Genomic DNA, 6,853 nt, shown 5'->3' with positions numbered 1-6,853 from the left:
CTGAGCCTCTCGAATCTGCTCTAAGAGTGGGGTAATCACTATCATACTCAGATAAAATCTCGGATCGGGGCAGCAACTGCCTTGCGGCTAAGAGCATCAGCCACCATGTTGGCCTTCCCCGGATGATAAAGGATCTCACAATCATAATCCTTCACCACGTCCAACCATCTACACTGCTTCATGTTCATATTCAGATGATCCATCAAATATCTCAGACTCTTGTGGTCTGTGTAAATACTACAACAAGCCCCATAGAGGTAATGTTGCCAAATCTTGAGGGCGAACACCATATCCCCCAATTCTAAATAATGCATAGGATAATTCATCTCATGAGGCTTCAGATGCCTCAAAGCATAAGCAATCACATGACTGCACTACATCAATACAACACCCAAACCCATGATTGATGCATTAGAATACACCACGAAATCGTCAACACCCTCCGGTAGGCTTAGAATCGCTGCCTCATGCAATCTCTGCCTCAGAATCTCAAAAGTTGCATGTTGCTCAGGCTCCCAACGAAAAGTGACAGTATTCTTCATCAACCTGGTCAAAGGAACCGCTATCTTGGAGAAATCCTGATTGAATCTCCAATAGTAACCTACCAATCCAAGGAAACTCCGAATCTTGGATGGATACCTCGGAACTTCCCACCTTATCACCGTCTCGACCTTAGCCGAATCGACCAAAATACCGTTCTGGTTGACCAGGTGCCCCAAAAACTGCACCTCACGCAATCAGAACTCACACTCTGAGAAATTTGCATACAATCTCTCCTTCCTCGGAGTCTCTAATACCTCCCTCAGATGCTCCTCATGCTGCTCCTAGATCTTAGAATAAACCAGGATGTCGTCAATAAACACCATCACATATAGATCCAACATAGGTCTACATACACGATTCATGAGATCCATGAATGAGGCTGGAGCGTTGGTGAGCCTGAAGGGCATCGCCATGAACTTGTAATGACTATAGCTTGTCTGAAATGTCGTCTTCTGCATATCCTCCTCTCTAACCCTCATCTGATGATAACCTGAACGCAAATCAATCTTGGAAAACCAAGATGCACCTTAAAGCTGGTCAAACAAATCGTCAATCTTTGGGAGCGGATAACGGTTATTCATTGTTAGCTTATTCGAGTCCTGGTATTCGATACACATACGATGTGATTCATCCTTCTTCACAAACAAAATCGGCACTACCAATGGTGAACTACTCGATCGAATGAGTCACTTGTCTAACAACTCCTGTAGTTGTACATAAAACTCTTGCATCTCTGGAGGTGCTAACCTAAGGTGCTTTGGCTATCGGAGTCGCACCTGGAAACAAGTCAATCTGAAACTTCACATGCCTCTCCGGAGGCACTCCCAAAAAAATCCTCTGGAAATACATCCTTGTACTCAATCAATACATCGTCCACAGTTGCCTTAACCTACTCATGGGTATCCATCATATAAACAACAAACTCGGAATAACCCTGTTAAAGGTAGCATCTGGCCCTAGTTGTTGAAGCTTCGTAGGGAACATCTTAGGGAAAAAAGTTTCGTAAAGACCATTTCAGGGAAAAAAATGTAAAGCTAAAGGACCATTCGTATAATTTACTCTTCATTTTATTTTTTTTTGGAGATTTCCTTATTTATAATGCAAAAAGAATAAAAATGAATTAAAAATATATGTGTTGGAAGAATACGGAGAAAGATGAATAGAGAGAGGACAACGGCATATAGTCGTGGACCCGACATATAGACGTGGACCCGGAATGGTATGCGCCAGCATGGCCACCATGGCAAACCATGGTGTTTGCTACAACCCCACAGTACGGCTTAAAACCATCTTGGGGAGCTAAAATTTATGATAGAAAACAACATCCAAAGGCATATGAATACCATGAATGGCCACAAACGATTCCTTACATAGAACTTATAGATCTGTGAGAAAACATACAAGTCCAAAATGCTAATGATAACTACCAAATTTCCATTCGTATATGTGCATGCTAACAAACACGAAAGCAAAATATCCCCAAAAAGATCGAATAAACAATGGACTAAGAAAAGTCTCTTTAATCCGCAAGAAGCTAATAGAATTCTTGAGACACAACCTTCTTAGTCCAAGTGACTTTAGCAACACAGTCTCCCACTTCAGTTATTTTCTTTAATTCCTCATTGAATATTGAGTTGCTAATTAAGGAGCACAAAGCTTTATGGTGACTTTTAAGAAATTGTGTTGTTATATCGGAAGATATCCGATTCAGACAAAGAAATTGAAGTCTCATAACTATCATCTACGGGAATCCAGTTGGAGATTTGAACATCTATATTATTTCCTCACATTACCTTAGTTTTAGAACATGAAATATTTCTCATATTATCCGTCTGGATGCACAATCGTCCATCTGAAAAAATTAAATATCCTGGGAAGACATGGTTCAGTTATTAAGTCGCCAATTATGTTGTTTAACCACACAATACATTCAACAATCTTGAAATTAATCGACTGTCATAATAACTTATAAGAGCTTCTTTCTCTATAGATGATTAGATGAGAGTTCTTTTTTCTTTTTCTAATATTACAACACTTGTTAAACCACCAGTTATGAATTTGAAACAAATTGCTTATAATACTATAATTTTACCAGCTGAAAAAATAAACCTCATACTTAAAACAACACGAATAAGAAAACTTGTGGTGTATAAGACCTTAAAAGTTATTCGTTATGAAGATATTTAGCTAATAATTAATGAAATATATATGTAGTCCTTTCTATATCAACAGCTGGTAGAATTTGTCTTCAACCCTATCTTGTGCAACTGTCACAAAACCGAATATAATGCAATGTCCTCGGGTTGCTCACTTCTTTGTACTTGTGAACTCAAAAATGAATAAATAATGTTATCGAAATCTATGGATGAATTAAATCTGGTAACGTCAATACCCAAAAAAACTCCAAAAGTGCTACGGTGGTTGGCGTCGGTGGTGATCATTAAACCAAAATTAACCTATGATAGAATTATAGATTTTGGAAAAATAATGGTGGACCAAAAGTTCGAGACATAATCGTTTATGTTATTTTCGGTATTATATGCTTTATATAAATTTATTATGATGTGAATTCATGTTCTATAAATCTTAGAATGGAGCAATAAGTTCTATATATAAAATGTTTATTTAAGGATTTTTTTATGTCATTTACTTGATCCGGTAAAAAAGACCCTTGGGTCATTTATTTAGTCATCAATTTTTTAATATGCTTCTTACTTGGGGTTTAATAAGTGACTGAATCTAACCCAATTAAATTTTAGTTAACAAGATATTGAATAATTGCATTTGGAAATTAAAACATTAGCTTGATATATAATTGAGTCGTGAATTCTAAAACTATAATCATATGGTAACGTATTCTAAAACTATAATCATATGGTAACGTATTCGTATTTTTATAAAACTTAATGTACATGTACAATCTAACGAATACAGTTGAAAGAAATAAATTTAAAATAACTGAAAAAACAATCCCAATAATTTGCATCGTTTGGTGTGCCTGACACCATTGCTATTCGTTTTCAAGCTTCCAACCTCTCTCTTTCGAGCTTCTGCAAAGCTTTAATGGCTTCTACCGAAATAGTCGGGAAATTGACCGTTTGAGCCTTCTTCTTGACCACCTATCGACTTAATTCCACTTCCAGTCCCCCTCCACTTCTTTCAGTGTAGGTTTCCATGCAAACACTTGTCAAGTAACCAGTCTTTTTGCTTGTTATCACCTCACATTCATTGTCTGTTCCACCTTGTCATGCATAGATAATTACAACACACATACACATACACATACACATAGTGACATACATGCAAGTATGGAGCACCAAGTGGTGGAGGATAGAAGGGTGGTGAAGACAAAAAGGAGAAAGTTCCAAAGACGGTGGTTGTTGGCAGCGGTGGTGGTGATGGAGCCACATAGGCTATCGCTACGGGGACTATTTTCTTACCTACTTAGCTACTTGTGTAAATTGTACTTAAATTATTATTTTTCCATTTTTTTTAGTCTTTTAGTGGTGGTAGGTATCAAAAGTATATTCATTTGAGATCTAAGCAACGGCTAAAAACTCATGATCCAATGTTTATGGACCCCACATTTGGTCATACGCTTACTTTTAGACGATTTGACATTTCGTTAATGTAATGAAAGATATCGTTAGTGTTTGATTAAAGAGTTTCTCTGGTCATTGCTACATATATAAGTATATTTATAATAATAATAATATTTATTTCAATTATATGTTGATTAAATATAATAAATACTCAATAAAGGTTAGGGTGTGGTCTATATTATTAAAAAGATGGTGGTCACTGTCAAGAAAGGCTCTTTTTCTTTGTTTGCCTGCATGGGTAGGTGAGGATACAAAGGACCATCTTCTATTGATAACATAACACATTTTTTTTTAATATAAAATGTTTAAAGTTTAAATCATGAGATGGAAAAGGAGAAAAGGAACATGAAAAAGGAACTAAACAAAAACTCTAAAACTACCAAATATAATTGTGACTGCTTTTGAAAATTGATATATTTATAAAAATTCAAGGTGTATTAACTCGTCCTAAAACCGATATAAGAGGTTAATGGTGATTGTAAAAACCTATATTTTGATCTTTCGGATTTAAAACTGTTTTGAAAAAACTATTCTTATAAACACCGAATGTAATATATACGGTATTAAAGTAGTATTCTAGCACATAACATTTAATATAGCTTATAAACACCTAATGATAATATTTATCACACATGGAAGTGCGAAAGGAAGCTCATATACTTTGTATATAGTAATATATCTCTACCAAAACTGGAAAAGATAATTTTGGTAGATTATAACAAAATCAAATTAAACACCAACCCTACACAAAATGATACTGTTTAAAATCATAATCGCATGATTATATATATGCTTATAATCAGAATTCTATCTAATTTCGTCCTCTGACTCCTACTATAGGCCGACAAGAACACTGTGGATGGGTTGATCATATATGGTGCTAGGATTTTGTATCCATTCGGGACTAGTGAACGAGATTCATGTAGTCCATGATCACCCTTTAAATAATCTATACACATATCATGGTAATTGAACTAACTTTCCATCGTCCTTTTAATATCGACAGTTTATTTTCCACCATTAGAGCTACCTATCAACGTCCAATATCGCTAAGATTATGGGTTAAAATCTCTGTTTTTCCCGAAAACCAAGAAGATGTTAGTTTTTTGGTAGTTGTAGACAATTTGTAATCTATAAACATGCAACATATAAATTGATATGTCAGGAGATATGAATGAAAGGGACCCAAAAAAATTGTGGTAGGTGATGAAGAAAATAAAATAAAAGTAAATATACGTTAAGATATTTATTAAGGAAGTATGTAACTAGGGTTGCAAATATATGAATATAATCAAGGTCGAACAGACAACGAAAGAGAGGTCAACTGCAAAAGACTGCTCACTTGACAAGAATCGCATCGAAACCCCTCACCATATAGCTAGGTACGTTTGTTGCATATCTTTAGCTATTGGAAGTAAGATCCATCTGCCATAAAAATGAAATGTAAAGTTAGAAAATAGGGAAAATGGACACGAAAACTCGTGATGAAGAACAAGAAAAGCATAAAAGAGAACCGGAGAGTGCCAGGTATGACGAAGGCACCAGCTTCTGTGTTTTAAGATGTATGGAGGAGCTGTTTTTTATAGATGAAAAAAAATGAATCAAGCGTGTGAACAACAATGCAAACCTTAGATGTTATGTACCTACTACAAGTGGACACGTGTGAATGATCTAAGCTCGAATCCCACACCAACTCACAACCTATAGATGTGAGGAAAATTATACCTTATTTCTTCAATTTTCATCGAGGTCAATTTATTTATAAATGTATCTACAAAGTATTGGCTCCACGATTTTATACGTGACATCTCATCTAAAACTTCACGACGTCACTACTAGGGAGTACAAGTATCAGAAAAATAAACCTTCAACGGAATAGTGATGGATTTATTGGTCATCAGAAATCGTGGGTATATAATTTCCGACATAACACAGAACGAATTAAAAAAACAAATAAGTACAAATTTATTTCCTTTATTATTATTATTATTATTATTGACACAAAATCCCTACATTTTGTAAAAATTGGCACTGTTATCCCACGTACAAATTTATTTATGGTTAAGGCTATAGTTGGGTAGCTTTTGTCAAAATAAATATAATTCCTCAGTTTCCCGTTTTCCTCTCACTTAGATACACACATACACATAACATAAATCATCCCCCCCCCCCCCCCCCCCCCCCCCGAGAGACCAAGAGAAAGTAATAAAGGGAGGGAGAATTTGAAAGATAATCAATGCTAGAGAGAAATTAGATGAAACTGAGAAGGGAGAATAAGGTAGTGGTTGTGGGGGTACAACGACGCTGCTACAACAGCGTCGTCAATGGTGGGCGACGACCCTAAGGGATTTGCAAGTCCTCGATTCTCCTTTCTACCTTTGTGATTCTCACATAAGAAGGACGGAATCAAGGAGGGGTTGGTTGATATACAAATCAATGGAACTTCTTACAAAGTAAAAGACTATTAGAGAAATATTTATAGCTATATTATAAAAAGAAAGATTTTTTCTTTCACCATATGCATTCGAAATCTCTATGATTTTTTTTTCCAAATAATAATTATAAGTTGGTTAATAATATTGAATAAATACAAAACTTAAATTGTAATCCGAAATTAACTAAACTTTAATATTAAATTAACATCTTTTACTATTATATATATTTTTAACCTTTAACATATTATATATTTAATTTAGTTTGAATATGTT

General features: G+C 35.2%; 1 long non-coding RNA gene across 1 annotated transcript; it reads right to left on the bottom strand.

Moving 5' to 3' along the window:
- Nucleotides 1–3,416: 3,416 nt before the first annotated feature.
- LOC145068378 (uncharacterized) lies at nt 3,417–5,939 on the bottom strand. Its single transcript, XR_013688967.1, has 2 exons — nt 5,660–5,939; nt 3,417–5,570 (listed from the first exon to the last, which is right to left on the bottom strand). It is a non-coding gene; the product is annotated as an uncharacterized LOC145068378 (long non-coding RNA).
- Nucleotides 5,940–6,853: the final 914 nt, after the last annotated feature.

The sequence above is a fragment of the Lactuca serriola genome, chromosome 8, assembly GCF_051521515.1.
Source record: "Lactuca serriola cultivar US96UC23 chromosome 8, Lser_US96UC23_V15, whole genome shotgun sequence".
In the NCBI taxonomy this organism is placed as follows: domain Eukaryota; kingdom Viridiplantae; phylum Streptophyta; class Magnoliopsida; order Asterales; family Asteraceae; genus Lactuca; species Lactuca serriola.
This window is presented reverse-complemented; position numbering and strand designations above follow the sequence as displayed.